Genomic DNA, 14574 nt, shown 5'->3' with positions numbered 1-14574 from the left:
TGTTGGATTTGAACCAAATGTTCTAATTTTAGGGGGCTCATGCTGAGCATTTGACTTTTCTGCATACATTCCTGCAGATGTGTCTAACAGGTCTAAAGTTATTTGCCATGGCATTTTGTCAACTCCAGTGGATAATAGGTTTCAAGCAACTATAGTGCAGTGACTGTCCCCCTAAATGTATTTGGGCATTTTTTAACATTTGATGTACAATTCAAATTAAACATGCATAAGTTTTATACTACAGCAAATGTTATAACCAAAATGCGAGAAAATCACTGCTGGGCAGGCACCTGAATGCGATTGTGCCTATGTAATCAAACAGAACAGGATCACATGGCCATGAAAAAAACAGAAAAAAAGAATTGTATTAATTAAACAAAGTTCCATATGTTAAAACATATTACATCAATGTAATACTACCCAACATAACGTTCTCGTTGTGATGGCAAGTGAGGAAGGACTCGTGTCTAAAAGGAAAGCACATTTCCAATCAAAGTCATGGACTTCATATCCCATAATTCACAGGGAAAAGTTGTAGTTTCTTATCAAAATAGTAGAAAGACTAAATAGTGCAAATGAATTATTGCAACATAAGGAGGCTCGTGCTAATACGCCTTATAATGTTTCTTAATGGTCCTTTCACAAAGATCAAAACAACTTACAATTTCATGTACAATAGGATTAACTCATCTGAAACATTGTTTTCTGAACACAGAATCACAGAGTAATTCCACAAACTGAAGGAATAGAGGGTACAACCTATAGATGACAGTCCCCAGATTCAATGCACTATAGAGTTGCATCATGTTTCCGGAACTTTTTGCATAAAAAAACTACAGAAAATACTTGCAAAAACAGTAAACTCAGGAAACATGGAAAACTTCTGCAGTATTTGAGCCCTTAGGAATTTTAAATCTAGCAATCAACTTTTTTCAATAAGTGTCTGTTGCCTCTCCTAGGGTGGCAAGGAACCAAACCTAAACCTGCCCGTTGTATTTTGGCTTAATCACTATTATGATGTTATGCAAAATGAATAGTTACAGTGTAATTTGGATCCACATGATATTCCAGTATGTGTGTTTACATATAGTGCTTCCTATGTATACTTTAGAACATGGGCAAATCAAACCATAGACAGCATATTCAGCATATTCAGTATTACAGTCCACCTATGCCTTCCATAATGAAGTGAGTCACCTTTAGCATCGCTCTTCATATACTGCATGCTCCACAGGGAAATGCCTCTATCAGGTGTTTAGCCGACAAGTTTTTATACGTGGAATATAATAGCTGTGGGTTAGTAAATCTGCTAGATTTTTGCCTCTTCAGTAACAAAATTGTGGACAGTCACTTAAAACAATTTTCAACTTTCTATTTTTTTTTGGAATAGGTGCCAATGATTCTGCATAATACTAATAAGGTTAGATGATCGTAAATTTAGATGACCGTGGACAATATGTTATCACAAATCTCAAATAGTTCAAAACAGATTTTTAAAAATGTGTTTGTAACAAACCTCTAGAAATATCATACGCCCTGTCAAGAGTTCATCTATTAAATATGGGTTATGTCCCCTTCTAAAAACTTTTTTTCACATTTTCATAGGTTGTTAAAACGTCTTCATTTTTTACAATTTCTTTTTCCACTCAAGAATTGTGAGTAGGGTATGTTATTATATTTCACAGGTATTGTTGGAAAATAAAACATTACTTTTTTAAATTAGAAAGTAATCCATTTAATTGTAAAGTGGATCATTAATGCAATTCAAACGGGATGTTACAAATCGTGCATACTACACACAACAGTTTGCTTTTTCTCTGTGTATTCAAGGCTTACTAAGGAACGTACTTTTTTTATCTGTTATGTTATGTTATGTTAATTAAGCTTATAAAGCGCACGGTCGCCGAGGCATCATGGCGCTGAGGAGAGAGAGCTAATCCCACAAAAGTGCACGGATTTGGGTATCACCTGCATAAGAATAGCAATTGAATCCGTAGGAGCGGATGAGACAGACCAGTGCCCATATGTATATGTTAAACAGAATTGGTGAGAGTGAAGATCCCTGCGGGACACCACAAGTAAGAGAGCAGGGAGAAGAAAGAAAAGGGGGCATGGCCAGAGTTTGGGTGCGATCTGAAAGAAAAGAAGTAAACCAAGCGAGAACTTGGCCAGATATCCCGATCTGAGCCAAACATGAAAGCAGAATTGGATGGTCAACCATATCAAAAGCGGCTGATAAATCCAGCAGAATCAGAGCACCTACTCCACCTGCGTCAACTAGTCTGGACATATCGACTTGTACCGACACCAGCACACTTTCTGTGCCTCTCCCTGGTCTAAAGACAGCCTGAGCGGAGTTAAGCATTTTGGAAGATTCCAGAAACAAAGACAGGAGGGGAGTGATGAGAGACTCCAGAAGCTTAGACAAAAAGGGGAGTAAAGAAATTGGATGAAAATTAGCAGGGACCATGGGGTCAAGTGTGGACGTCTTAAGAAGGGGAATAACCCTAGCTGATTTGAGCTCCAGCGGGACCAGGCCCGATTGGCATTAATCATTTATGACCGAAGTAATGTCTGTTAGTAGATCTGGGGCCATCTTTTTCATAATAATGACGGGAATAGAATCCTCAGGAGACGAAGATTTAATTTTCAAGATGGCAGCTAAGACCTCTTCCTCGCTGAAAAGGGGAAAAGTGGACCAGCTAGCTGGCTGGTCAGTAGAGAGGACAGATGCAGGTGTAATGGCATCTGGTGTCCTTATTGCAGAAGATTTAGAGATGTTTGAGCGAATCACATCAATTTTGGTGATAAAGAAAGAGGCAAGATCGTCACATACATTTTGAGAGGGCTTAACCCTAGAAGTAAGGGATTCAGAGGAAGCTAATGAATGTACAATGGAGAACAGAGCTTTAGGCTGGCATAAAGCATCTTCAATTTTCTTGGAGAAAAAGGAGGATTTAGCCAGCTTAACCTCAGCCAGATAATTAGAGAGTCCAAGTTTGTAGGAGTCTCTAAGCACTGGGTTGTAGCTATTGTGCCACTTCTGCTCCAGTTGTCTGAGTTTCAGACGAGCGGATTTAAGCTGGTTGGTAAACCAGGGTTGAGGGGGTAATCTAAGACCTTGAATTAATTTGAGGGGCATGCAGACCTGCGGCGGCCAGAAATGTTTGGGAGAGAAATTTTAGAGATAATGGCCTCTGAGAAGCACAGTCAGTAGATATTTGGGTGCTTAAAGCCTTAGTATTGACCGACCCCCAGAAACGTAGTAGAGTTTTTGGCGGAAGTATTTTGGGGGGAGGATTCACAAGTGTAAAAGTACAAGATACCAAATAGTGATCAGACCACACCACTGGTTCGATGGGACAAGGGCATAGCAGTTCGCCCTTGGCAAATATAAGATCAAGCGTATTACCATGAGAGTGGGTGGGGGCTTGAATCAATTGGTGTAAATGTAGAAACTGTCAAAAAGAGTAGTAAACTCAGTAGGTCTTGGCAAATTAAAGTGTAAATTAAGATCCCCTAATATCACTAAATTGGTATATTGCAGATTCAAACTAGCTGTGAGGTCAGCCAGGCCTATCCCAAAGGAGCCTATAGGACCAGGAGGACAGTAAACAAGCAGAAAATGGACAGTACAGAGTGGTGAGATGACCGCTTTCAAAAGAAGAGCTTCCATATCAAGTGTATGTAAGCACGGCAGTTGGGTGACCACATATTTGTCCTGAAAAATAACCGCAATTCCACCTCCTCATTTGGGTGGTGGGCGGTCAAGATGGGTGATAAGGTAAGAGGGGGGATAGCTTGAAATAATGCTGGTGCTGAGCTGGGAGTAAGCCAGGTTTCGGTTAACTATAAGAAATCCGGTTGTCTACTGGACAGTAGGTCCCAAATTTCACTAGTGTGAGCTGGGAGGGACCTAGTGTTCAGCAGTAACAGTGTAGGAGTTGTCACAACAGGCTTTGAATCGTCATAAGTGGTTGCAGCCGTGTAGGTCGTGGAAGGCACATCATGAAGCCAGCCAGCTGGCCATATGGTGCCTGTGGGGGCAATGGAGAGTAGATAGCCTCTCTCAAGCACTCCCACCCATCCCATTCCGGCACAGACAGCACAGACGGGCTTGCCTTAAGCATGCCTTTTGGCCCAATGCACGGGTGGTCGATCCTGCACATATGTGCAAGGATCGGGCCGAGAGTGAGGCGGGGGGCGGGACAAAGGGCACAGAAAGAGGACTGGATGCTCCTCCTCTCCTCGTAAACACAACCCTGTCTGCCTGCTGACTATATGCACTCTCAAAGATGTATTTGAGGATTCCAAAAATAATTCAAATTATCTTTAAGTGGCATGACTGAGAGAGAGTGAGAGCAGATTAAGATTGCAAAAATAAGGTAAAGTACTGTGGGCCTCATCACAAGTTTGGCCTCAGCCCTTAAATGGCCGGGTAAAGCTATTACCGCTGCATTTAAGTGCTGACCAAATCATGAGTTGGGTGGAAAGTTGGGAGTTTTACCTCCAGCTTTTTGCTGGAGGTAACATGCTCCACTTTCTCTTGCATTTCAGCACTATTAGCATGGCGCTAATTGCGCTGGTGTTAATAGACTCCCATCCCCATTGGGTCCAGTGGACCCAATGGGGAATGGGAACTTACTGCTGCACCGCTACTCCTGATCTAATAGCACCAGACCAAGTAGTGGTAATGCTATTTGCATTGCCGGTATCACAGCCGTATTACTGCCAAGACACCGCCAAGGCTCTGATAGAATCCTGTGAAAGATAAGATTGTAATATTTTGCTTTTTTAAGGTGTCATTTAATCTCTAATTACAAAACTGGAATATAAGGAGGTACATAGTAAGATTATTGGCAGACTCAGAGGAGCCTCTTAGTGATATGTGTGGGTTATATATGAAGGAAGAAGAGACATTGGCTTTGAAATAAGTTTGTTTACTAGGGTTGATGGTCCAATAATTGGAAAGTTGTTTGCAATTCTAAGAGTGGGCAGTATCCCTGGAATCAATGATGTGATGGAGGTCACCTGTAACTAGTACCATGTTGCCTTGTTCCATGTTTAGGAAGGTGTTCAGGTAGCTTAGTGTTTAGAACCTCTAGGGTTCAAGGAAGAATAGAAGTTAAGCAGTGATAAGAGACTGAATAATGTTTGCAAGATTGTTTGTGGTTACTATTGGGCAATACTTTGCAAGAATTGCCATATGAATAGTGAATCCTTCAATAACAGTATTACCAAAAGTGAATTTTAATAGGACAGGGGGCACCTTTTTGAGAAAAGCAGGGTTTGCAAGGCTTGGAAAATGTGGCAGACATCTGATCTCATTTATTTGTAGAAGTGCACTGAGAAGCATTACACTGATGGTTTGACTTTATTTAGTGTTTAATGGGCATTGTTACAGTATGCCTTTGGAGTGGTAGGGAGGATAGGGAATAGTTGAAGTAGTGGATGATACAAAGGAAGGAGGGAGTAGTGCAATAGTGTGTGGGGTCTGTTAGGCACAATATATGGTTTAATATGTACAATCCTGCTGTCTATGAAGTTCTGCATCATATATTTTCAACGTTTTGGCAATGGTGTTGCATTGTAGTTCTTTTTTACTCATTTTAATTGCATTGCTGTAGTAGGATTGAGTGTCCTAAGGTTTGTGTATTGAAGTAAGACCTGGACATATCCATTTACAGTCCTTCCTTTATAGTTCTTGCTTCAGCAGCAAGAGGTTGTTGATGAACCAGTGTCTGATGGATTCACAGCTTGCCTCATGGGTGAACTGAGTCAAAGGTACAACTTATGATGGTGGTAAGTGCATACAAGAGAGGAGAGTGGCTGAGGTCTGTGACTTTGTTAGATAAGTCTCTCCCAAATGCCTGATGGTTTAGATTGGCTTTGGCTTCCTCGTGAAAAAATAATGGATGGAATTCAGTGTCTACTTGAGGAGAGGCAGAAGTGACAGTTGATTCACTCATGATCAGACCAATTCACCGCTGTTTTGGAGGGGTTTGAGGATGGGGATTGTTGGGATGAGCTAACATAAAACAGAGTATGGCCGACCACGTGGAAGGGGTATTGGGCAGATTGAGAAAGCCCAAACATGGTTATATCTTTTGGCTTTTAGAAAGGAGGAGAACAAGAAGGAAGAGAATATTGTTTACTCATATTTAGAAATCTCTTTTTGAGTTCATGCTTGATGGGCAGTGAATAAATACCAAGATGAATTTATGTCTTGGAAGGTCGAACTTATTTGCACTTAAAATTGTGAGATACAAAGATTCTACCTTCTAGGAGCAGAGAAAGGTAGTGTGCAGATGACAGGGACTCTGTCAATGTGTTTGAAAGCTTGGCGATGAGGAAGGCAGTGTAAGTAAGTATGTAAATGAAGAGTCATGAGGACTCATTGAGTTCATTTTCATCAAAGGTTATAAGGGCCGGTAAATGATCAGAAATGAGACTGTGAATTACTCTAGTGGGGTTTTCTTCTGGAAATAGCTGACATTTAGATGGGATTGATCGATGGAGTTTTTTGTAGGCTGGAGACGAGAAGAGGTATACAAGATAATGTTGAGGAAGCATAAGATGATCAGCTCATTTGTGAAATAGAAAATGTTGCCATTATTCAGGAGGAGTATTACTGATGTATTCAAGCCTGGGTGAAAATATTCAGCATTGATTAGAATCACTCAAATATTGGACTTTTTGGACTTCCTATATTTCCCAGGTTTGGGCAAAAGATCTCTGTTATTTTTGGCCAAATAGACTTAGTAGGGCCTGCTTGGTTTAATTTCAGGATCTGCCTTGTGTAGGAAGAGAACAGGGCATGATGTTCCTTAGTGGTTGAGAGAGACCATGTTTTATTTCAAGGATAGTTACAAATGGTAATAAGATTTATTTGAGATAGAGTTTGAAATTTAATTTATGATTTCATAGAGGTAGAATATTAAAATAGAACTTCATTGAGGGAAAGGTATACCATTGAAATATTACAGGCCATCTTTGTGTGACTACTTACAACTACAGGAAGGGATAGTCCCAAAGATCACATTGCATCACATAAACACACATGAAATGTATTGTATGTGTGAAGCGAACATTCCCAAAACATTTGGCGGCATACAGATGATAACATTCAGAGGCTGTAACTCAGTCTTCCATCTTTTTTCTGAGGATATGAAATGGTAGTTGCTCTGTAGTTTCTTGCAAATAATTCTTTGGGGGCCAGATGTGAATCTGTTCAGTGACTGTTACTTGGTACAGCCGGAGGAGGAGGAGACAATATAGTAGTTTCTTCCAAAGATTAATTATTAGGATTCTTTGAAGGCAGCAAAAGGCATTCAGTGTCTGTCACTCCGTGTGCCAGCTTTTTTAGAAAGGGAACATACTTGTTATTGTAGATAATAAATTGTAGAATTATTTGTTGGAAGCGAAGATCGCCCTCAATGACTGGAGCTTATTGAATCACTGCCAGCATCTCCCCTTCAAAACACACATAGCAAAGCAAAGACAGGCAGATTGCTCCAAACGTCTATTTTGCAGAACATCAAGCACTTAATTCCAAACAACAACTTCTAATCTGAAAAACTGGCACTCAGCCTTTCTCACCTGGATGGTGAAAACATCCTACTTACTGCTATGTTAAAGTATCCAAAATTAGGGCTACTCATGTCCCCTGCACACCTTTCCAACTGCTAACAGTGAAGTCTGTGAGAGCCCATTTTTGAATTTGTCAAATATATCAAAAATAGCAATACATTCATATTTTGGATCATTAGTAGATAAGGTAAATATTGTGTTATATAGTGTAATACAAAAACATGTCATCAAAGTTGAACACTCTTGTTTCATCAAAGTTGAACACTCAAAGTTGAATGTTCTCCATCAATGTATTCTTGTTGATATCATGTCAATGCGTTTTGGGACAAAGTAGTTTCCCTACATTACGAGCAACCATGTGTTATCTGTAACACAATCCAACCATATAGATTGATTAATCAGATGTATCACACTTTGTAGAATGAGCAAATAATATTTCCATGTATAATTTGTAAGTAGATGTTAATGATCAAAATACATTCTTAAAAAAACAATTATTAATCTTTATGAGTGATATCATCTCAGCTTCTCATATTGAACAGAATCCTGATGGATTATCTATTTAAACTGCAGATTACTGTTAGTGACAGTAATCCCTGACATATTTTCAGGTAATCAGTCCTTCTCTAGGGATGTGTGAAAAAATAAGAGTTGCATGAAGCGGGCATTCATCTTTGAAAGTTCTAAATGTTCAAAGCTGTCTATGCATTACAAAATTAAAGTGAAAATGGTACTTTTTTTTCCAATGTAGTCATCACAAATGTGATTCATATTCTTGAATGTGTCTCTAAAAAAGTTTTGAGACCAAGTGTAAATACATCCTAACAGTGTGGTTACATGAGAATTGAGACCATCAATGAGAATTGTAATGCACACCACAGCCCACATCATCAAATGCCGCAGCAAATTTGTCCATATTACGACCACACTTATTGAAGTGAGTTGCCACCAAAACCACTCATCATCTCTCCGAAAATGCACATCATTTCTAAAGTCATCACTTTGCATATGCCCCACTACCTACCGGACAATGACACCATCTCTGGAAATAAACTAGAAAGAAAAAATTCTTGATGTATGCCCCTAACCTGTACCCATACCTTATACAATTTAGGAAAGATCTTAAGACCCCACACTTCATTGCACTTACCTCTTTGTTGTAGAGCACTCTGCTGCTTCTCAAGATTTGATCAGTGATTCATAAAAAACAGAGGCACTGGGTCTCATTACAGGTCCAGTGGTATCCGTGCCGGTACTACCGGCGGGTTGCTGCCAGACCCATAAACGATACCGGCACCTAGCTTCCCGGTAACACCGGGACATTACAAGTCCCGGTGGACTGGGAGCTAGCTGCCGGTAAAATGTTCCCCATTCCCGTGGCGTCCCATAGGACACCACGGGAATGGGGAACACGGAAGCACCAGCACCGTTGTTAATGGTGCTGGTGCTTCCATGATAGTCTGCTTACCATGGCCGCTGTGCCCGGCAGTGTCAGACCTGCTGGCCGCGATGGGTCCAGCATGCAGAACTGTAATTTGCCGGTCCAGAAACAACGATACCGGTAAGCTTACCGGCACCATTGTTTCCAGACCGGCATAGTTGTAATGAAGCCCACTATCTCCATTTTCTGGGAAAGCTCAAGAAATGGGCAAAATGTCTTTCTTCCTTGAAAGTGCCGGATCAAACATATTTCAGTGACTTTTCTCTGTGCCTGAACCAGAATAATTGAAGTGTTACTGGTCTCTGCAAAAGTCTCAGAAATGTGCAAATGGCTGGATTGTTTTTAATTTCCAGAACAATTGTTGTAGTGTCTCTGCCCTGTAAGAGAGCAAAATAGATTAAGGAAGTGAGTCAGCTGAATTGTGAATCCAAAATAATGAAGACAGTAGGATCGTTGTCTCTGTCTTCCCTCTGTTTCCCCTCCCTTGCCTCGTGGCGCCTTGAAACACTTGCGTATAGGCACGTTTTAAATGCCATATCATATCATATCACTGTGACTCTACTGTGTTAGAAAACCTGATAAATAAAGGAAATGGCTTAAATAAATGGAACGAGCTAGAACAATTGTGCCAGTGGCTGTGCTCTTTGGGAGAGAACGAAATAATGTGACTGTGGCGTATCTATGAGGTTCTATGGGCAAGATGACATGATTGTGTCTTGGCATTACTCGGTGAACGAGCTGGATAAACTAAGAAGGTGGCATTTTCTGATCTCTGGCCCTGGCCCTGTCAATTGCCCACCTGCACTGCCTCCCTGACAACCCCTGCACTTGGGGACCGTTTTTCTGTATCCCTTCAGTCCCCGTATGTCTGCACTTCCTTGCACTTGCCACTAACTGGATGTTTATTTGTCTTTTTTTTAATCTTATTTATTCCACTTTCCCATGTGCTGCACTTTCCCCTCTCCCTTCCCCTTGTGCACTTTTCCGATCTTGCATGATCTGAGTGACACCTGGCCTAGTAGGACCGCTGTTTGTCCTCCCTTGTTTCCCCCACTTTGCCTCGTGGCGCCTTGAAAAACTTGTGTATAGGCGCGTTATAAATGCCACATCATATCATATCATATCATATCATATCATATCATTGCTCTTTTGAATGTGAGAAATATTGAGGCAGTAGAAATGTCTGTGGAAGCCAGAAACAAGGAGGCTGTGGCGTTGCTTTCTGGGAGAGCCCGAAACATGAAGACAATAACACTGTTCTATGAGAGAAATTGAAATATTAAGGCAGTGGTTCTGTTCTGTGAACGAGCCATGTTCATTCAAGCAGTGCCTCTCATGTGAGAGAGCCTAAACAATGCAGCAAGTGGCCCCACACACTAGGAGATCCAGAAACATGGATGATGTGGCTCTGCTCTGTAGGATAGACCGAACAATTGAGTTATTGGATGTGTTAACAGAGAGAGCTGCACAATGTGAGGCAGAGAATCCACTGTATTGGGACCTGGAATGATTTCCTAACTGACTAGGCTGTTTGGAAGAGCAGATACATTGATGTAGTGCCTCTGTTCTGTGAGAGCCTCTTGCTTCAATGTGTCCTATTCCCCAAAAGAGCTCTGACATTTCCATGTTCCCAACTCTCACAATGTTCATAGCACTACTGGAAAGCAGGACCTTTTGCAGTATACCATTTCTGAGACAGAAAATAGACACGTGGCTAATTTTTCCACCTCTCCCATGCAGCAAAGTCACATTCAACTTCCCAACGAACAATACGGGCAGCGTCCTCAGGACACCCCCATTTTGTTTATTTACGAACATTTCAGGACACCACGAGTGTTCTTAGAACACATTCAACTTCCCATCCAACAATACGGAGAGCGTCTTCAGGACACCCCCTATGAACATTTCAGGACACTGCAAGTGTTCTTAGAACACTTTAAACTTGACAACGAACAATACGGACAGCGTCCTCAAGACACCCCCATTTTGTTTATTTACGAACATTTCAGGACACTGCGAGTGTTCTTAGAAAAGTTTCAGCTTGCTTGCGAACAAAACAAACACATACTGCGTCCTCAGAACACCCCCCCACCCATTTAGTTTATTTAGAAAATTTCAGAACAGGCATGTTGTCCTCAGACAAATCGAACACAACAAGAGCATCTACCACATAAAAAAACACATTTAACCTCTCATACTCTCCCACCCTCCCCAAACACTCTTACACACAAACACACTCAACTAAACACTAATTTTAAACCAAGTTTCACCGCTCTGTCCGCGAATCCAAGATGACGGGCGCTACCGAAAATCTGACGTGCCACACGTCCTCAGAAGACCCCCATTTGTTTTATTTGCAAACAGTTCTTAGAACACAATCAACTTGCCAGTGAACAATACGGACATCTTCTTCAGGACACCCCCTACAAACATTTCAGGACACCACAAGTGTTCTTAAAACACTTTCAACTTGACAACCAACAATACAGACAGTGTTCTCAGGACACCCCCATTTTGTTTATTTGCGAACATTTCAGTACACCGCGAGTGTTCTTGGAACACATTCAACTTGCCATCGAACAATACGGACAGCGTCCTCAGGACACCCCCATTTTGTTTATTTACGAACATTGCAGGACAACACAAGTGTTCTTAGAACATATTCAGCTTGCCAGGGAACAATACGGACAGCGTCCTCAGGACACCCCCATTTTGTTTATTTACAAACATTTCAGAACACCGCGAGTGTTCTTAGAACACATTCAACTTCCCATCGAACAATACGGACAGCGTCCTCAGGACACCCCCATTTTGTTTATTTGCGAACATTTCAGGACACCGGGAGTGTTCTTAGAACACATGCAACATGCCATCGAACAATACGGACAGCGTCCTCAGGACACCCCCATTTTGTTTATTTACAAACAGTTCAGGACACCACGACTGTTCTTAGAACACATTCAACTTGCCAGAGAACAATACGGACAGCGTCCTCAGGACACCCCCATTTTGTTAATTTTCGAACATTTCAGAACTCCACGAGTGTTCTTGGAACACATTCAACTTCCCATCGAACAATACGGACAGCGTCCTCAGGACACCCCCATTTTGTTTATTTACGAACATTTCAGGACACCACAAGTGTTCTTAGAACACATTCAACTTCCCAACGAACAATACGGGCAGCATCCTCAGGATAACCCATTTTGTTTATTTACGAACATTTTAGGACACCACGAGTGTTCTTAGAACACATTCAACTTGTCAGAGAACAATACGGAGAGCGTCTTCAGGACACCCCCTATGAACATTTCAGGACACCACAAGTGTTCTTAGAACACATTCAACTTCCCAATGAACAATACAGGCAGCGTCCTCAGGACACCCCATTTTGTTTATTTATGAACATTTCAGGACACCACGAGTGTTCTTAGAACACATTCAACTTGACAACGAACAATACGGACAGCGTCCTCAGAACACCCCAATTTTGTTTATTTACGAACATTTCAGGACACCACAAGTGTTCTTAGAACACATTCAACTTACCAGAGAACAATACTGACAGCGTCCTCAAGACACCCCCATTTTGTTTATTTACGAACATTTCAGGACACCGCGAGTATTCTTAGAACAGTTTCAGCTGGCTTGCGAACAAAACGGACACATATTGCGTCCTCAGAACACCCCCCCATTTAGTTTATTTAGAAAATTTCAGAACAGGCGTGTTGTCCTCCGACACATCGAACACAATAAGAGCATCTACCACATAAAAAAACACAACATTTAACCTATCTCATACTCTCCCAATCTCCCCAAACACTCTTACACACCAACACACTCAAGTACATACAAATTTTAAACCAAGTTTCACCGCTCTGTCCGCGAATCCAAGATGGCGGGCGCAACCGAAACTCTGACACGCTTCACTCTCCACGCCGTCCAATCAGCGAACACGTCGCATGTCCGTGGACATCACACAAGCCGATTGGCCAATCAGGACACTGTCCGCGGAGTGAACAGGGAAGTGTGTCCGCGGACCGAACACAGATATCACTAATTTTTTATGACCTACTTTTTGGTTATTTAAAAAAAAATACTGGATGGATTTTCACCAAATCTGCAAAAGCATGCTTTCAGGACCAAGCCGCTACTACTGGTCCAAATTTGGTGAAAATCCGTCCAGCGGTTTGGGCTGTAGACGCGAGCAACATTTTTTCCCATTCAGTCTATGTGAAAAAAAAAAGTGTTGGGACCCCCCCTATTACTTTGCCCCTCCCTCGACGAATCCTCACCAAACTTTGCAAAAAATTTCAGAGTGCAAAGTTTGGTGAGGATCCGTCCCGGGAGAGCGAAGTTATAAGCCGCCCAAAAAGTGCTCTTCCTATGGAAACAGCAACTTAACCATATATATATGTATAACCGCACGGGAATATAACCCACTCCCAAAAAACGGATTCGGTCCAATATAGTAAAAAAATAAACATTGCTAGTCCTAATAAACTAGAAACCAAACCTCCTCTCTACCCTACAAATAAAGGCACACTAACTCTATCTGGATCACTTATCAACGCCAGATCCCTAGTAGCCCATGCTCTTGAAATTGCAGACACATTACACAATGAGAAACTAGACTTACTAGCCGTAACTGAAACTTGGCTCCATGATGCGGAAGGTCCCGCCCTTACGATAGCAATACCCAAGGGCTACCAGATATTCAGAGTGGATAGGCCTAACTCTCGCGGTGGCGGCCTAGCCATTATCGCCAAAACAAGCCTCTCCATTAGACTTGCCACTCCAACTACATGTCCCTCATGCGAAGTGCTCACGGCTAAACTTCCCCTATCTAACAATCGTACTTTAACGATCCACCTGATATACAGACCGCCTGGCCCACTAGGAGCTTTTGAGGAGGACCTTACAGAAATCATAACCAGCAACACTAAAAACCACTCACGGTCGTCCGCGGACAGCGCGGTGCAACTTTGTTCAAAATGTGTATTTAGTAGAGTGTGTTGGTGTGTAGGAGTGTTTGGGGAGGGTGGGAGTGTATGAGATAGGATGAAAGTTGTGTTTTTATGTGTTAGACGTTCTTTTTGTGTTCAATTTGTCTGCGGACATCACGGGTGTTCTGAAATGTTCTAAATAAACTGAATGGGGGTGTTCTGAGGACTCAATATGTGTCTGTTTTGTTCGCAAGCAAACTGAAACTGTTCTAAGAACACTCGCAGTGTCCTGAAATGTTCGCAAATAAACACAATGGGGGTGTCCTGAGGACGCTGTCCGTATTCTTCGTTGTCAAGTTTAATATGTTCTAAGAACACTCGCGGTGTCCTGAAATGTTCGCAAATACACAAAATAGGGGTGTTCTGAAGACATTGTCGAACACTCACTGTGTCCTGAAATGTTCGCAAATATGAATGGGGGTTGTGGCTGACAAGTTGAATATGTTCTAAGAACACTCGCGGTGTCCTGAAATGTTCGCAAATAAACAAAATGAGGGTGTCCTGAGGACGCTGTCCGTATTGTTCTCTGTCAAGTTG

This window comes from Ambystoma mexicanum, chromosome 4p (assembly GCF_040938575.1).
Source record: "Ambystoma mexicanum isolate Mex_15411 chromosome 4p, UKY_AmexF1_1, whole genome shotgun sequence".
In the NCBI taxonomy this organism is placed as follows: Eukaryota; Metazoa; Chordata; class Amphibia; order Caudata; family Ambystomatidae; genus Ambystoma; species Ambystoma mexicanum.
Note: the sequence above shows the minus strand (reverse complement) of the source record.